The sequence below is a fragment of the Lissotriton vulgaris genome, chromosome 10 (genome assembly GCF_964263255.1).
Source record: "Lissotriton vulgaris chromosome 10, aLisVul1.2, whole genome shotgun sequence".
Taxonomy (NCBI): domain Eukaryota; kingdom Metazoa; phylum Chordata; class Amphibia; order Caudata; family Salamandridae; genus Lissotriton; species Lissotriton vulgaris.
This window is the reverse complement of record NC_141698.1, coordinates 62,318,986-62,337,109: the sequence shown is the minus strand read 5'-3', so window position 1 is coordinate 62,337,109 and position 18,124 is coordinate 62,318,986. Positions and strand designations below refer to the sequence as shown.

At 46.6% G+C, this 18,124-nt stretch overlaps 1 protein-coding gene across 1 annotated transcript in view; it reads left to right on the top strand.

Annotated features, from left to right (window-relative positions):
* LCMT1 (leucine carboxyl methyltransferase 1) overlaps positions 1-18,124 on the top strand; it is a 159,893-nt gene that overhangs the window by 18,782 nt on the left and 122,987 nt on the right. The gene's annotated exons all lie outside the window — the stretch shown is intronic.

Below are 18,124 nucleotides of genomic sequence, written 5' to 3'. Positions count from 1 at the left end.
CCCGTGGTCTATGGAACTTCACAAAATCACTGGATTTAGTGGGAAATACGAGACCAGAGCACTACTCCAAGTCGCAAATAATTAGGAAAGACACCAGACTAAATGATGAAAATTAAATTTCCTACCTTTTGATGTGAGGGAGTTAGGAGATACCAAAGGAGGATGTAGTCTGGACATGAAGGTATAAGAGGCAGGAAATTCATTCATGAAAGAAGGAATTGAACGATCTGCCATAGGTTACCTCAAGTGCTTATGTGACTGGAAATGAAGAATCTGGTTGGGCGAGTCAGGCACTATGGAAAGCATGTAACGCATGACCCTTTGAGTAGCAAGTGTGGCTGGAACGCTGCAAGCAGTAGGCATATCAAGCGCCTTGCAGAAAACATGAAACCAACTCTGATTTGCTCATAAAGAAATGTTTATTTTTTATCAATTTATTTGAAAAACATGTCTTGTATCAAAGTTTCTCCATTACTTTTGTGTAGAAGGTCTTTTAAATGTTTTTTTTGTCAGTTCTCTTGTTGTAACTTTTATTCTCTTTTTGGAGGTATATTCCCACTTCTCTTTTCCCTCAGATCTTTCTTTCCTATCGACCCTGTAGATGTGTAAGTGGGGAGATGTATATGACCACTCAGACTCTTTCTTTCTTATAGCTCTAGACTAAAAAAATAGTGAATGTTTGAAATCTACAGCTTTCAGCTCTCCACAGTAATTGCGATTTGAAGTATTTTTTTCACTTCTGTTCCGTACAGCAGGAATTTGCCATCACCATTTATTTATTTATAAAGTTTTATATAGCGCGAACAAGATCCCGAGGGATAACAGAGCGCTTTACAATATGATGGGAGGAAGGACAAAAGCAATATCTATAACAATATCCATAAGAGGAAGGGGGAGAAAGAAAATACAGTGCAAAATACAACCAGGAGGGTAATACAATAAAACAGATGTGGGTGGGCGGCAAGGGTGAAACACAGGGGGAGCTGTATCAAAAGTAAGAACAGAAGTAGGAACAAATTATCTCTTATTGTCTCTAATGCATGCCTGCATAAGAGACTTTGCAATGGCCTGTGGCTCTTTTTGCTTTTCTAGACCTCAGAAAGGCAGCGAACTTCAACAAATCTGATTGAACCTCTTGCGGATGATCAAAATGGTGGTTGTAGAGTAGCACTGATAGATTATAATGTAGTTGATCACGTTAAGTAAAATACCACCTTTTTTATGGTCATAAGATGCAGCCAATCAGATTGAGCAAAATGATTTGAGTGTTTTTAGCCTTGGATAGATCCGAATAGGTCCCTTGTGTTACAAGTGATGGGCTCTAGGGTGGACAGTCAGTTTGTCCGAAGCACTCCACAGTCCCTGGACTGATTTGTAGCTCAAGAAGGTGGTGTGTACTTTCTTACATGAAGGACAGAGGCAGAGGGAATCCTGCAGTGCCCATACCTTTGAGATGAAGTGCCATTTTTCCTATCTTTGGGTTTGGATGGCAAATAGCAGATTGTTTTGGGAATCAGTATATGCAAACTACAGACGCAAAAACGGGTTTTGTACACCTCTACGTACTCAAACATTTTTTAATTTATGGCTGAAGCCTACTCAGCCTTGAACCCTTATCATGGAGTGTCTCCGTTTTCTCCCACTTCCACTATGGTCTGTTTTCCATTCCACTTTTTACATTTGGAATGGTGGTGCAAAACCTCTACTAGGTTATCTATTGTTCTTTCTTATTTCAAGAAGTGAACCCTTCGGCAACAAATAGCTGGATCCACTAGATAACGGTGGCTCCTTCTCCAGCTGGAGAAGGTCTAGCCTCTGCGCTTCAAGCTCCAGCTCCAGGATAACCGACAAGGCTGTTGATTGTGTTTCCTTAGTAGAGAGTGTTGTGTCCTGTCTTGTATGCTGTGTTTCTAGTGTCGACTGTCTGCGAATTAAGTGTGTGTGTGATGTATTAAACCCCAGTGTATAGTGGCTTCCACCAGTCAGTTGTAAGAGCTCAGAAGGGCTAGGGCAAAGCTGTTGTGAACATATTTGGTAGCTACAACTATGTCTGGACTTCAGTACATCTTAACTTTGGCAATGATGGTCACACATGTTGCATTTGGGGGTTATTTAAGTCATGGGCATACTGAGTGCTGCATGCATTGCAGCAGGTTGTGTGTATATTGTGGGCAGGCTCATCATTTGGGCTGTGTGTAATTCATGGGTAGGCTATGGGTATGTGAAGTTCATTGGCAAGCTACATAGTCCCATGTTGATTGTTTTGGCTACATTGTGTTGCAGGTGTGTTTGTGTGTGTTTTGTATGTTTTTTTCCATGGTATGTATAAGTCATGGGCAGGCTGTCTGCCGACGTATGTTTCATACTGTGGTCTGTTTATGTGTGGTAGGGGAGGATGCCTAATTGTCCTTGTTGGAAACAGGCGGTGTGTTACATCCTGTCTTGTATGCTGTGTATCAAGTGTCTGCTGTCTGTGAGGTAAGGTAGAGCCCTGGTGTGCAGTGAATTACATTAATATCAAGAACTGGGACAGAGCTGGTGTCAACATGCTCCTGGTGGGGTGCTAATGCATGTAATTAACTTTAATAAATTCACTTGAAGCTTCAGTTACGTGTGTACTCATGTACCTCTTAGCAGAGAGCCAGAAGAAAACCTAGTACCTTAGGGAATCTGTGGGTAGCAAGGTGGAAGAATGGGTAGGATGCCAACCAAAGTGATCTGTGTTATGGGAAATGGGAAGAATGTTGTGTCAGTTCCTACCACTGAAAATTGGAGCAAGGCTCACAAAAATATAGGACTCTGTACAAGTCCCGAAAATTGGGAGACACTCCATCTATAGTGAAAAAAGGGGTTCCAAGCTGGCACAGATATAAACCATAAGGAGCCGTGGCACCAGAAGAAGTAGTTGCAACTGGAATCTCAAAGAATCGACCCAGGCAGTTCTCCCATAGGAAATCTGCTATTAATCAGCTAGAGTGCAGACACAACTCCTTATATTCCTGGTAAAATCAAGCTTCAACCACAATTTCTGTATGTATGTATGTATGTATGTATGTATGTATGTGTGTTCTTATATAGCGCTTGACTTACCCTAGGGCATCTCGGCGCTTGCCTTGGGAACCCGTCCTGGCTTTTCCCTGTGAGATAACCCGTACTGGCCATCCCCCAAGGTGAAAGCCAGGCATCCCGCCGCGGAGGGGGCCGTTGTGGAGATTAAGCAAGCTAATGCCCAGAGTTGCAGAATGTGAACCCGTGATCAGAGTGGGCACCGAAGCGAGAATTATCGAGTCCGTGGACAATTGGGCTCAAGACCCTGCCGCGTCGGGAATTGAACCCTTGTCCCGGGTCTGACCTCTGCTTCAGGGTATGCCTCCTCTAACCAGTAAGCCACACTTCTCCACACCAGTGAGCCACACTTCTCCTCCATTAATCAGCTAGAGTGCAGACACAACTCCTTATATTCCTGGTAAAATCAAGCTTCAACCACAATTTCTGTATGGGTGAACTCACAAGCTAACCCTAAATTATCTTGTGTTTAACCCTCTGATAGCTTGGCACAGAGCAGTCAGGCTTAACAGTAATAAAGTTAAAACACAACACAAGCAAAAAACCACACACATTTTTTTTTTTTAACAAATCGAATAAATAATTTGACAGCAAAATGACAAAAATCGGACCAGTAGAACCGGATATGTGCAATGTTGAAGATTTAAGTGAAAATAGTGCCTAAAAGCTCAAAGTGGCAACTGTGGTTATCTGGTTGCGCTGGACCGGTACAAAAGCAGAAGTTCAGGCCGACTGCGATGATTGCCAGAGGGATACAGGGACCATGCTAGGTCCACTGAACAAAGTACATTAAATCCTGGTGGTGGAGTGTTACGAGATCCAGCGTCTAGGTTGCGTTGCAAAGCAGCGGATCTGACGAAGCTGCAAGGCTGTGCTTCACAGTCCTGCCTCATCATTGAGGATGCTGTTGACAAGAAGCTTTTCGATGCGAAATCTGAAGATGCATTCCGTAGAGGCGGTTCCAAGGAGCTGCGATGAGATGTCCTGTGTCGAGGAAGAGTCTCACAGCAGTGGCTCTGATGCGGAGCTGTGAGGAGAAGCATTGTGCTACGTCGGTTCTTCCCAAAGACCACAGCTGTGCTGGCAGTGCACCTTCGGGCCGACTTCCAAGGGTGCAGGACTGGGGTGGCATGACATGGGGGAAAAGACTCACAGTAGACAGAGTCCAGGTGTTGTAAATTAATCTAGGACCTTAGTGTAATTTTCCCGATTTATGCCCTTATATAGGTATAAATTACCCGATCCTTATATAGGCATAGACATTATTACCATATTTAGACCGAGCCTATGCAGTCCAAATACGGCATGGCTACTTCCACTAAGTTCCGAGAATCAACAACGATTTCTTAGAAAAACCCGCCTTCAGCAGCTAGGGACTTCCGCTTGCCTGAATACTAATTTATCTAGGAAATGATGGAGTTTTCGAAGAACTGAGTCTTTGATGCGTTATTAAGTCCAATCATACGTCAAACTCAGCACCTTCAAAGTATAAATATGCCTACATTTGCCCAGACAACACACGGTGGTTTGGAGCAGATCGACTATCTACTTGCCCGACGCCCTGCAGCAGCAAGTGCCGAATGAAGCTGACCCTCCAGCTGACGCACTGAGAGACACTGTCTTTTCTCCTGCTGAGAAATCCAGCTCCAGTGTTTCCAGGCTACCCTTGCGGGTTGCTGGGAGATCGAGTCCTTAGAGAGAGATACAAGACCTCCTTCATTCTAGAACCAAGGTACGGAGCTGATTAGACCCTTAGAGAATTCTTAGACAGATACTTGGCAGAGAAAAACTTACTAAACTTAAAGTTACACCTCACTTACTTCTTCCCTCGTACTAGACTTAGGTTAGGTACACCGGTCGTATTTTAGAAGCACCAGTTGAGTACTTTTAGTCATTATTTTATCACTGTATGTATTATATGTATTTTAGGTGGTTAATAGCTTAGAAACCATAGCATGCTATTACAGTACTACTGTATAATACTTATCGTATTATATACTCTGTACTTTATAACCAGTATTACGATTGTAGCAGTACATTTCTTATGCTTGAGAAAGAAAACTGTTCAATAAATACTTTTTTATTGAAAACACCTGTCTCTCTATTTTCTCAGCACCTCTGGTGAAACGAAGCATGCACGATTAACTGAGTCAAATAGCTATCTATTGTTTTCGCGACTCTAGAGATTGATTTCTTATTCTTGGGAAACAAAGTTGTCATGTTTATGCGGTTGTCAGAAACTAATCCCTTCTTGTGAATTCGAAAAAAGTTTCTAGTGACCTCTGAGCTAGCTGGCACTCACAATTAAGTCTAATATATTCGATAGAGACCTAGTCGACCTCAGTCCTACGTCTAAACTATAGTATATATTATTCCAATGCGCAGAGCCTATTGGGAATATAGGAACTACACTACACAGGTACTGGCTTCAAGACGATCAGGAGGCCAGCTAACTAGCCCTTGGAGTCTTGGGTTCAAGATGCAGGTCCAGCCCTTTTCACTCAGACAGCAGGGCAGCAGAGTAGCAGTCCTTCTTGCTGCAGAGCAGCATGGCCGTCCTTCTGAGTCTTCCTCAGGTCCACAGCTGTAATGAAGAGTTAAGTCTGAGAAATCAACAACTGTCAGGCTTTTTGGAGTCTAACGGATTGCTTCGAGTTTCGCAAACCGGATTCCGTCCAGGTCAGGGTACCGACACTGCCCTCTTGGCAGTCGTTGACGAAACCAGACACATTCTGGACTCAGGAGGGTCAGTGGCAGTGATCCTCCTGGACCTCAGTGCGGCATTTGACACCGTGAACCATCAGGTGTGGAATCAGCGGCTGGCAGAGGTGGGGGTGTCTGGGGCTGCCCTGCAGTGGCTGAGGTCATTTCTTATCGGACGTACATACCAGGTCTGGGAAGGCAGCGATCGGTCTAAATCGATCCCCCTCCAGTGTGGAGTGCCACAGGGCTCCTCCCTCAGCCCGACATTATTCAATGTATATATGGCCCCCCTGGAGGACATAGTTGCCCCGTATGACATTAAGATCGTCAGTTATGCGGATGACACGCAGTTGGTGGTTTCCTTATCTCAACTGTCTGAGAATCCTGACCTACTGCACTCCTGCCTGTCGGACGTTCACACTTGGATGGAAGAATCAGCTCTCAAGCTGAATGGCTCGAAGACGGAAATAATGCTGTTAGGGAGCAAAACTCCTCTACTCCCTTTGACCAGCTGGCCGAGTTGTATGGGAGACCTTCCGGACTCTAAAGAGGTGATCAAGAGCTTGGGAGTCTGGTTAGAGCAAGACTTGTCATTTAAGACCCAAGCTAAGAAAACTGCAGGAGTGTGTTTCGCCCTGTTACGGTCTGCCCGTAAAATTTTCCCTCTTCTACCTGTAACATCAAGGAAGCTGCTGATTCAGGGGCTGATCACATCTAGATTGGATTACAGTAATGCCATCTTTTTGGGCGCTACTGAATCCACTCTTAATAAACTCCAGCAGGTCCAAAATGCGGCGGCAAGGCTGCTCATGGGCATTCCTAGGACGCAGTCAGCCAGACCTGCCCTAAAGGCGCTGCACTGGCTCCCAGTGCGGGAGAGAGTCAAATTTAAAGCACTCTGTACAGCCCATAAAATCCTTCAGGGGAAAGGCCCCCCAATACTGAAGAATTTAGCAGTCCCCTATAAAGCGAGCAGAACGTTGCGCTCTGACCAAAAACACCTTCTTTTAGTCCCCAGAGTTAAAAGGGCCCGCACTGGCGGGAGAAGATTCTCAGTTAACACGGCGAAGCTGTGGAATTCGCTCCCTTTAAAATTGCGCGCCGAGCCTTGTACATTGCGTTTTCGCAAATGTCTTAAAACCTATCTGTTTCCTGCTTGAGTGCACTAATCTGGCTGTTGTTATTATCTGATGGTATCTGGATAAGCGCTAGGATGCCCAAGGGTAACTGCGCGCTATATAACATTTTAAATAATAATAATAATAATAATAATAATCCAATATTTATACCTGGTGCCAGCTTTAAAGTAGGAGAAGGCTCTAAGGGTTTCCCCACCCAGAGGTGCTTGAAATTTCCTGCCTTCCTGCCATGGCTCCAGCTTCTCTGGGATCACAAAAGACTTGTGTCAAACCCTTGGTGAGTGTGATGAGCAGAGCCTTTGTGATGTGCCAGTGTGGTAGGTGACAGCTCCAGTCCCACATTCTTCATTTAAATTTCTTCATGATGTGGTTTGCAGATTTTAAAATTTGTATCAGTGTTAGCAAAGGTTTTTATTAGGAACTGTGACATAGTTTATTCAATGTTTTCACCTATCCATGTACCCACGGTGATTTGAGGTAGGTTGTTTCAAATGAAATGTCCTTTTAAATTTCAAATTACTTTTTTTTCTTTGAATTTATTTCAAGCCACTTGTAAGTCTCGTAGTCTGTTTTCAATTATTCTGTTGCCCACGGAGGAACCAGAACAGGGTTGGTGGGAATTGAGGGAGTGGGCAAGGAGGAAACTAATCTTAGCAGTTCCATACAAGGAACTTGAGTCATATGGAGTTGGTTGTTTTGCACGTAAATAAAGAATCCCTCTCTTCTAGGACTATATGACAGCAGGAAATTGATGGTATACTAGTAGAGACCTTTCGCCTGCGACTCATTGGAGTGACAGGAATACAGAACATGTCTTCTTTAGGGCTAGTCGGGCACTGAGGATTGGCACAGAGATACTTAACTCATTTATCTTTCAGAACTAGAAAGGGTCAGGAGATTTGTACAGTCGCATCAAGCCTTTTCCATCCGAGGCATGCTTTGGCTTAGTGGGAAAGCTGTAGCGGCTCAGTTCTATTAATAAATCGCTCAGTGGGTTATAACGTTCTTAGAGACCATTTGATCTCTGACTCATGATTTAGAGGTCTTCTACAGAAATAAAGACTTTTAATTCGACATCCTTAGCATGTAGATTTATAGTGCTTTATTGCTTTAATGCTAATTTGCAAACCATTTTGGTACTTTTTTAATTAACTACTAACAGCAGCTTTTGATGGATTTGTAAATAATGCAGCTGGTTTTGATAATGTGCAGGCCAACTAGGGAAACCAGCAGAGTTGCATAAGGATAGGCGTAATGTGATCATATTTCTTCAAGCCCCAGATGAGATGTGCTGCAGCATGCAGGATGCCCTTGATGGGGGACGGGGCAGTGGGTAGCCTGGGAGGCTTTGAACTGTGTTGCTTCCACCATCCAGATGCGAGTTTGTTGGCTAAGCAGTAGGTCTGAAGCTGCTTTCTGTAAGAAATTATTTTTCTTCAGCAGAGCTGGTACCTGGCCCTCTATGTTTTCTTGGCAAAGGTTGGCTTTGAGGGTGAATCCAAGTGACTTGGCATTGGGTGAAAGTTGGGGTTCAAAGCTGTCCATGTTCATGTCACAAGTCCAGGTTTGTACAATTTCTTGCTTGGTGCAGGCATACATCAGGAATTCCGTCTTCGTGGGGTTGAGTTTAAAGTGTATATCCAGGTCTGGCTGAAGTGCCGGTGATGTGTGACGTATTGGATATCTTAAGCGGAGGAGACTTTTAAGTGGGGTTGTGTATTTCCATCATATTGGTGAGTTTTGGAGTGGTTATTAGTGAGTAGGCCCCAGGGGCAATAGTTTTTTTTATCTCTCTTTCAGCCATTGGCGGGAGGCATTGTCATTCATCTGAGATCCGTCCAGAAGAGTACTGCTTTTGTGCTGTCATACTATGGCTATTTGCAATATCGTTCAGCCTCGTAAAGGAATGCTTGCATTTAAAAATCACATTCAATTCTTTATCTTACGCATGCATTGAAAACAGAATTTAAAAAAATAAATAAATTCCACAGCATGCATTTTAGATGCTTTTGTTATGACTCGAGGGTGACTCTCATCCTACCATGAACTCTTAATTGCTTTTTGTATATTATAACACCAATATCTCCTACCACATCTAATGCCCTCCATCACCAATGCCACCAACAATACCAAAACTCCTACAACTTCGAACGCCACCATCACCTGAACCAATGCCCCCACCAGTACCACCACTCATTTGGTCTCCAATACCTTCACTACCACACCACAGTTCTAATAATCACTACTCACATCAATACCACCACCAGTACTCTCACCACCACCCACTCCACCAATACAAAGCATTAGGAAAACCTCTAGGTCTGGCTTTAATGTACTTTTGCTTTGCTACTTGTCTGTGTTCAGGGCCGTAGCTTGGTCAGTAAGATTGGAGGGGGGGAGGGGGCTGAGCTTTAGATTTTCCGACAATCACCCTTGCATATCAATATCATCTTAATCATTATATGAGAAACCGCGCATGAAGGAAGGGTTTAAGGACTAGTGGAAAGAGAAAGGAGTGCAGATAGTGAGGGATACTTAAAGCGCAGTATTTGGTAAAATGACCATGTTTTAAGACCTTGCAAACAGACAAGAGTGTATATCTGTGTGTTTTTGTCCGAGTGAGTAGTTGAAAACCCCAGGTGAAATCCAACGGGCACCTTATCATACCCGACTGAAAGCTCCTGTACCCAAATATCTAATAAATTATACATTTATCAGGGGAGTGTAACTCCCCAAACACCAGCCCTGAAGCTACACCCCTGCCTGTGTGTTAGACTAAACCCATACATACTGGGTTTGCCATTTCTTGTTAATATTTTAGGACCAAAACGCAGTGTTAAAGAGGTGCTCCCAAAGCATACCAGTTTTAACAGCACCGAGGTTCCGCTTGTGTCTAGTGCCACCTAGCGGTCAAAAGCAGGTTTGTAGCTTCAACGCGTCAGATTATTGGGTTTACAGACCTGCCCTGTTCCCTCCTACTGCGCACGCGTCACCTGAAAAGGCTGATTGATAACATGGGGCAGGAGTGACTGGCCGAGTCCATCACTTGAGGGCTAACAGCAGGGCCGGCTCTAGGCATGTGCAAGCTGTGCACCTGCACAGGGCCACCAAACCCCAGGGGCCACCACGCCAATATATATCCTTAATATAATAATCCTCTGAGGATGGATACATATTTGCGTGGAGGCCCCTGGCAGGGATTTGGCGGCCTCCGGCTCTGTTCCACTTCTAAACTCCCTGACCCCCTCCCCTCTTTACTGGCCTGCGCGCTCCGCCCCGCCTGGACCCCCTCTTCCGGGCCCCCTACCTACGCTCCCTGCCCAGGGCCACCATGAGCCTAGAGCCGGCCCTGCTAACAGAACACAGAGGGAAAAGAAGGCGAAAATAGTAACGTACGAGATCTCTGGCCCCCACTGGCTCACACCCAGCAGAAGCAAAGGTCCCGTAATTCTGACTCACAGCGGTAATCTTTCTAGTCTGATCGGGCGCATGAAACATTAGGTGTAACAGTGACATCTTGTGGCCAGTCATGGGAAAGGCAACTTTTAAAGGCTGTTGATGGTTGAACCGCGACTCTGTCTTGAAGGAGCCCATTCTAAAAGAGGGAAAACCCACTGTCTACATTTCTGTTCACAATGTTCCCTACTTTTCGGTTAAATACTTAATGCAAATTATGATGCCTATGTATCTTAATATAATGTCCAACTCATTCTACATACGTTTTATTCATGTGTATTAGACACTTGTATGTCCAGATCCCCCTTCTTCTAGACTTACGTGAGGTCTTCTCAGAGGCCAGAGCACTGAGACATCTTTTGCTCAGCAAAGAGGAAAACACTGAATGAAAGTTGGAGCGTGAGCCTCTGTAGACTGCGCCCCATTATCCACAAAGTGCTTATTTTCCCTGACCCCTTCGCCGCAGAGAAAGCAGAACTGGTTCAACCCTGGAGCAGCCGACATCTTCATGGAAAGTCATGCCCCAGTTACTTACCGGTAATCTTCATTACTCCGAGTCCTTGTCTTCCTCGCCACAGTATATACATATGAGCCTCCGGCTCCACACAGAACTCCAAGCATAAAAACAGCGCTCTAGTCTCCCTCTCCCTCCTCCAAGATGGCCCCCAGTGGCTCCAGCCAATCCCATAAAGGGATACAGAGATACCAACTCGACCTGAAAAACCAAGCCGCAGACATGAAGCCGCCATCAGGGCCGGGAGGGAAGGGAAACCATACTGTGGCGAGGACGACAAGGACTTGGAGTAATGAAGTTTAACGGTAAGTAACCGGGGCATTACCTCCTCGTCCGTCTTCCTCGCCACAGTATATACATATGAGCTGATACCGAAGCAATCAGATTTATTTAAGGAAAACAGACCACACCATCAGTGTAGCGAAAAACATAATTTAATATACAAAGGCATAGCAATCACAAGGACAACCTCTCAAGGAACCCTCGCAGAAATAACAGAAGAGGCAAAAGAAACAGAACCTCCACCCCCAATCTGAAGGCGGTAATGAGACATAAAGGTATTAGGGGACGACCAAGTAGCAGCCCTGCAAATATCCTCCATGGACACCCCTTTGGAAAGCAACCCACGACACAGCAAAAGATCGGGTGGAACGACCCTGAACAGGAAGGGAGGGGACCACAGAAACCGAAGCATATGCCAACATAATGGCCTCCTTAATCCAACGACTGATCGTGGAGAGGGAGGGTTTCAGGCCTTGACGCGACAAACCAAAATTGACAAACAAGTTGTCCACCTTACAAAAGGAAGACGTGCGTGACAAATCAATAAGGCACGACGAACATCCAAGAGGTGCAAAAGGGATTCCTCAGCCGAGGAAGGATCAGGACAAAGAACCGGAAGAACCACTTCAGCAGACCGGTGAAAATAAGAATCCACCTTAGGAATAAATGTAGAATAAGGGCGCAAGACCACACGGGCCGACAAAACCAACAAAAATGGGGCAGAACGAAGGAAAGCACCCAACTCACCCATACGCCTGGCAGAAGCAATCGCCACAAGAAACACCACCTTGAGCGTCAAAAACTTCAAGTCCAGCGACTCCCAACGGCTTGAAAGGAGCCAACTGCAAGGAACGCAAAACCAAAGGAAGGTCCCAAGGAGGAGGACACATGATAGGACGAGGGGCGTTGGAAAGAAAGAGACTTAAAAAGTCTAGCAACCAATGGTGATATTGAAACCAAAGGGAGGACATGAAATGCTCGAAGAGTCGAAATGGCCAAGCCCAACACAAATCCATCATTCAAAAATCTAAAATGCGAGCCGGGTCCAAAGAAGCCACTGAGAGGTCGCGACCCACACACCAAGAAGCAAAATTATCCCAATGCTTCGCATAGGACTTCAGTGTAGAAGCCCTCCTGGACTGCTGAGTGACCTCAGCCACATCCACACCACAGAACAACCATCCCGCATCAAAGAATCCCTCTCAAGAGCCAGGCCCGCAGACCCAGGGAACGGAACACAGGCAGAGGAAGGAGAGGACCCATCAGAGGATGAGGCACGAACGGTAAGGCCCACCCCGGAGACACAGCCAATTCCAACAGCAGGGGATACCAAGGGCGACGCTTCCAACCCGGAGCAATCAGAAGCACAAAGGATCCCTCCCTCTTGACCTTCTGCAAGACAGCCGGAATCAGGGGAACAGGGGGAAAGGCATACAACAGACCCTTCGGCCAAAGGAACGACAGAGCGTCCACTCTCCAGGCAGCCCGGCAAGGCATAATCGTGCAAAAGCAACGGATCTAGGTATTGTACTGGGAAGCAAAGAGGTCCACAATCGGATAACCAAACATCCTCTACAACCTCCCAAACATCAAATGTGAGAGGGACAAAGACCCCATGGAAGGAAACACCCGGCTCAGACAATCCGCCACAGTGTTTTCCGGACCTGGCAGGTAAATGGCAGACAGGGACGCCAGGTTCACCTCCGCCCAACAACAAATCCGACGGCTGAGGCAACTGAGGGAACGGACCCTGCATCCCCCTTGATGGTTCACATAAGACATCACCACCCGAATGTCCGTCCAGACTTGCTCATGGTGACCCCGAAGAAGATCCGAGAAATCCAGCAGACCCAAAAGAACGTCCTTCAGCTCTTTGTAGTTGGAAGAACAAGACCATATCGAAGGAGGCCAAACCCCCTGAGTCGTCTAATCCCCCAGAGTAGCACCCCACCCCAGCAGGCTGGCATCTGTAGTGAGAACTCGGGTGGGGACAATGATAAAGGGGCGGCCCATGGACAGATGACCCTCTTCCAACCACCAACCCAGGACCACCCGAACATCCTCCGACATAGGAATCAAAACACTCATATCGAGGGGACAGGGGTCCCAATGGGACAAAATGTGGGACACCACCGGGTACATGTGGAGGCGAGCCCATGGCACCGTCAATAAAGACGCCGACATCAGACCCTGAATCCTCAACCACAGGCTCACAGGATGAGAATGCCCCAACAACAGGGAACGAACTGCAGACATCAGGGACAGAATCCGGGGAGGGGGCAGGAACACCATCCCCAAATGAGTCTTGAACAGAGCCCCAATGAAAGTCAATTCCTGTGCAGGAACCAGGGAGGACTTCGGCACATTCATGAGGAAACCGTGATGCTCCAGGAAATGGCACACTCTCCGGACATGCAACTCCGCCTTAGAAAGAGAAGAAGCAGAAATTAAAATGTCGTCCAGAGAAGGAAAAACACTAATGCCTGCCCCATGTAAGTGTCCAATAAGAGGTGCCAGAACCTTAGTAAAGATCCTGGGAGAAGAGCAGAGTCCAAAAGGCAATACCTGGAACTGGTAATGATGACCCAGGACGCAAAATCGGAGAAACCGCTGATAGTCGGGATGAACAGGCACATGCAGATAAGCATCTCTCAAGTCCAAGGACGCTAGGAAATCGCCCTGAGACACCAGAGGAAGGATCAACTGTAGCGAAACCATTTTGAATTTTTGGCGAGGGATGAAAGTATTGACCCACTTAAGGTCCATCACAGGCCGAAGATCCCCGGTGCGTTTGGATACTAGAAACAGAATGGAATACACGCCCAACCCCAACTGATCGCTGGGCACAGGAATCACTGAATTTTTGGACACCAGGGAATCGATGCCTTCCAAAAGTGCCAACCGCCTTAGAGGGTCTCTGGGACAAGGTGTTGATCTGAAACAGTCTGGGGGAGTCTGGGTAAACCCAAGACGCACACCCTCTGAAACCACTCGAAGAACCCATTGGTCTGACACAGTCTCTCGCCAAGAGTCCATGAAGCAAGTGAGGCGACCCCCAACCGGACCCACACCAGGAGCGATCCAGTCATGACTTGGAAGCGGGAGTGGAGGAGGCAGAAGCACCAGAGAACCGGGACTTATCAAAGGAAGGAGCACGCCGGCCACGCCCCCTTCCACGAAAGGGCTGACCAGCACGGCCCCTCCGAGAATGACCAAAAGCCCGCTGGGAACCAAAGGTACGGAAGCGACCAGTACGCTCAGGAGCAAGGAGCTTACGGTCCTCCGCCGTCTTCTTCACCATGTCATCCAAAGGAGGACCAAACAGTTTAACACCAGAAAAAGGGATCTTCATCAGGAGACTCTTCTGCGCAGCATCAGCCTTCCAAGAACGAAGCCATATCTGACGTCTAGCTGCGACAGATGACCCAGCCGCTGAAGCCGCCGCACCCAACGAATCAAAGGAAACATCAGATAGCAGGCGAACCTGCTGTTCCATCAACGCCAGCGTAAAAGAGACATCCTCCCCCTGGTCCAATAATTCCGACAGAGACTGAAAATCCTTAAGTAAGGACTGGATTGCGTAAGAGGAATAGGCTGCCGCCCAAATGGAAAAGTTAGCAGCCGCAAAAGTGCGCTTCACAGCACTATCCACCTTCCGATCTACAGGGTCAGCAGGAGAGGAATCTTCAGATACCACAGTCCCATGGGACGTCCTACTGGCCATCAAGGAATCCACCTTGACCGAGGAAGGAAACATCACCGCAAAATCCTGCAGAGGATAAAGTTTACTCAGGAAACGAGGAAAGGAGCCCTTGTCCACATCCCTCCATTCAGTCTCCAATACCTTCAACACCGAAGAATGAAGGGGCAACGAATCAGGGTCAGGACGCTGATACTGTGAAAATAAATCATCCTCCAGAGGTACAACAGAGTCAGGGAAAATCAAGTTTTTGCGTATGTGACACAGCACCTCCTTAAGGTCGGCACCCTGCACAAAACGACCCCTGAAATCAACATCCTCCTCAGCGTCAGAGTCAACAGCCGGAACGCCATCAACCCTCGCCTTCTTGTCAGGAGGAACAGGAACCCTATCCCGTAAGGCAGCAGCCACCGCAGCATCAATCATCTGCTGCAGCAATACCATAGGAGGAATAGCAACCCCAGAGCCAGAAGCCTCCAAGGGATCAGGAGCAGTCCAGTCCGAAGAACCACCTTCCACCACAGTCAAAGCACGAGTCAAAAAACACAGGCAATTCATGAAAAACACCTGGACCAATAAATAACCCGAGGTTGCTAAGCAACCAATGGAACACCCCCACTGCACGCCCCCAACAGCCTTATAAACGAGGGAAGCCACGTGCGCCTCGCAGCTGCAGAGGAAAACACAGAAGGAACATCGCGCTATCTGCAGCCCTTACTAAAAGAAGCAGCAAGCATCAGGTAAGCACGAGACCCCGGGAGCCCCCGGCTCCCACAGGCAAACGCAAGCGACCGCGCTCACACCCGCACAGCAGGACACTCGGCCGGGAGACAGAACACGGCCAGTAAGACCCCGCACAGCAGGACCCAAGGCGTATTCACATGTAGCGAGGCACAAGGCCCCCAGCCCACAGAAACGCTCCCAAGTCCGCTAGAGCAGGAACGGAGCGCAACGGCAAAAGAAGGGGGAGAAAAAAAATTATGAAACAAAACAACACGGCCAAACCACCAAGGAATGGCAACACACTAACGTCCCCCGTCCCAATACCATAGGACAAGCGGGGCTGCTCCAGCATTACCCCAGCCCCCACTCACCTGACCAGCAGGGAACAGAGCACTCGTAGTAGTGCAGAAAAAAAGAACAGGTCGAGTTGGTATCTCTGTATCCCTTTATGGGATTGGCTGGAGCCACTGGGGGCCAACGTGGAGGAGGGAGAGGGAGACTAGAGCGCTGTTTTTATGCTTGGAGTTCTGTGTGGAGCCGGAGGCTCATATGTATATACTGTGGCGAGGAAGACAGACGAGGAGGTAATGAATACTGTGGCTAGTGTCTCACAGCTTCAGGCTTCTGCCTTCTTTCACTCCTCCTCAAGTCACATCACATTCTCTCCTCCCCATCTCACAGCCATCACGCTATACAAAGACCCCCTCCCACAAAGAGCATCTGTAAATGCACACGTCTAGCTGATGTGCAGGAGAACTTGGACTTAGGGGCAGAAGAAGTAGGTAACCTCTGGTACTCCAACCACAATTTTTCTTTGGATATGTAAAAACAGCATGTGTATCACATCAGACCTCGACCCCTTTCACCTCTTCTTTTCTGCAAGGTCTTCAAAAGGTTATCTCTGGACCAGTGGCGTAGCGTGTGGGGTGGCAGAGGGGCAGTCGCCTCAGGCGCGGAATTTTCCGGGGCATTCTTAGAGGTCCAAAAATTTAAAATAACATTTTGCACCCCTAAGAATGCAACAGGGTACTTCCCTTGCCACTGGCACAGACAACCCACTCTACGTCGCTCCTCTGGACACATTTTGGTGCTGGTCTGACGGTGGACCAAGATGCCTATTTTCACATCCTAATTGTGTCCTCCACTGAACATAATGTTTTTTTGAATGGTTACAAGACTGAGAGTGTGGAGCAAAGGAGGGTTCATTAGCAATACAAGTCGCTCCGACATATTGTGTATATTGTAATGTTCTGAAAAGCCTTGGGAACACTCCCTGTAACCAGGCTGGTTTCCACTGCTTTTTCCTCTGTCAGCAGCAAGAGCCACCACCGTCACAACACTACAGCTCCACATCTTTCACAAACCTTTCATTTTTCAGCTGTGCACCTACAACTCTAGAGTTGCCTAGGGCTATAACTCTACAATGGCAGATCTGTACAGCTACAGCACACAGCAGCAAGAACAAATACAACTCAATAATGACAACTGCAGCACCACAAATACAGTTGCAGCAGTGTAGCAGCTACACATCAACACTCAATGAACTGCAACTTTATTATCACTATAAGATGTACATCCTGACTTCTGTGGCAAACTCGTTCCTGGTGTCTAGTCTTTCTCCCAGGCCAGACCCATGCACACAACGCACTGGAGTGGAATGCTATTAAAAGCCACACCTATGCATTTCCAAATGCTTATACTTTTTATGGTGGCCCTGTAGCGCCAATCGGGGCAAATGAGTTGCTGTTATAGAAGGCATGGGTCACGAGGTAGCCCTGTACTCGAATATTTCTCCTTTACTGTAAGGGTGTACAGCTTTCTGTGCATCATATGCCCTGAGTAATTGAATAATGCTTTATTGTAGGATTAATGAAACTCTTCACAATAAAAAAAAAAAGAAAAATACATTACAATATAATAAATAGCTTAAAACTGTAATGTGGTTAAAAAATATGCTCTAGCTTTCACATAGTGCAAAAAGATGGAGAAGAGATAATGTGCAACATTAGCTCTAAGGTTATAGCATCATGTCAAGAGTAACCACCTGATCCAGTACATATATTCTGACAACTTGTCCAATTCAAGCCAAAGTGCAACGTGCCTTCGGTATGAGAGTTCAGCCAACCAGGCTGCGGCAAGCCAGAGTACGAAGGCTCAACCTGCACGTTTTCTACAGCCACCTATTCAGTGCCACTTAGTACATATCTGAGATGGAAATATAGGGCAAGGTTAGTTTCTGAGTGCGAATATGTTACCTTCCGCCTTCAGTTTCATATTGGCTAATGCGACATAGAAAAGCAATAAGATGTAGTATTTATTTATTTATTTAAAAGAGTTTTATATAGCGCTGGCTAGACCCGAAGGTATCACATGAGAATCAACAATGTTACAGAAAAAGTTAAACAATTACACAATACATCAAAAAAATAGGCAATACAATTAGGAGAGGAGAAAAACGAGAGAGAAGAGTAGTGGAGGGGGCGGTGAGAAAGGGAGGATAAGCGAAGAGACAACAAGGAGAGACTAAAGGAAGTCTGTCTC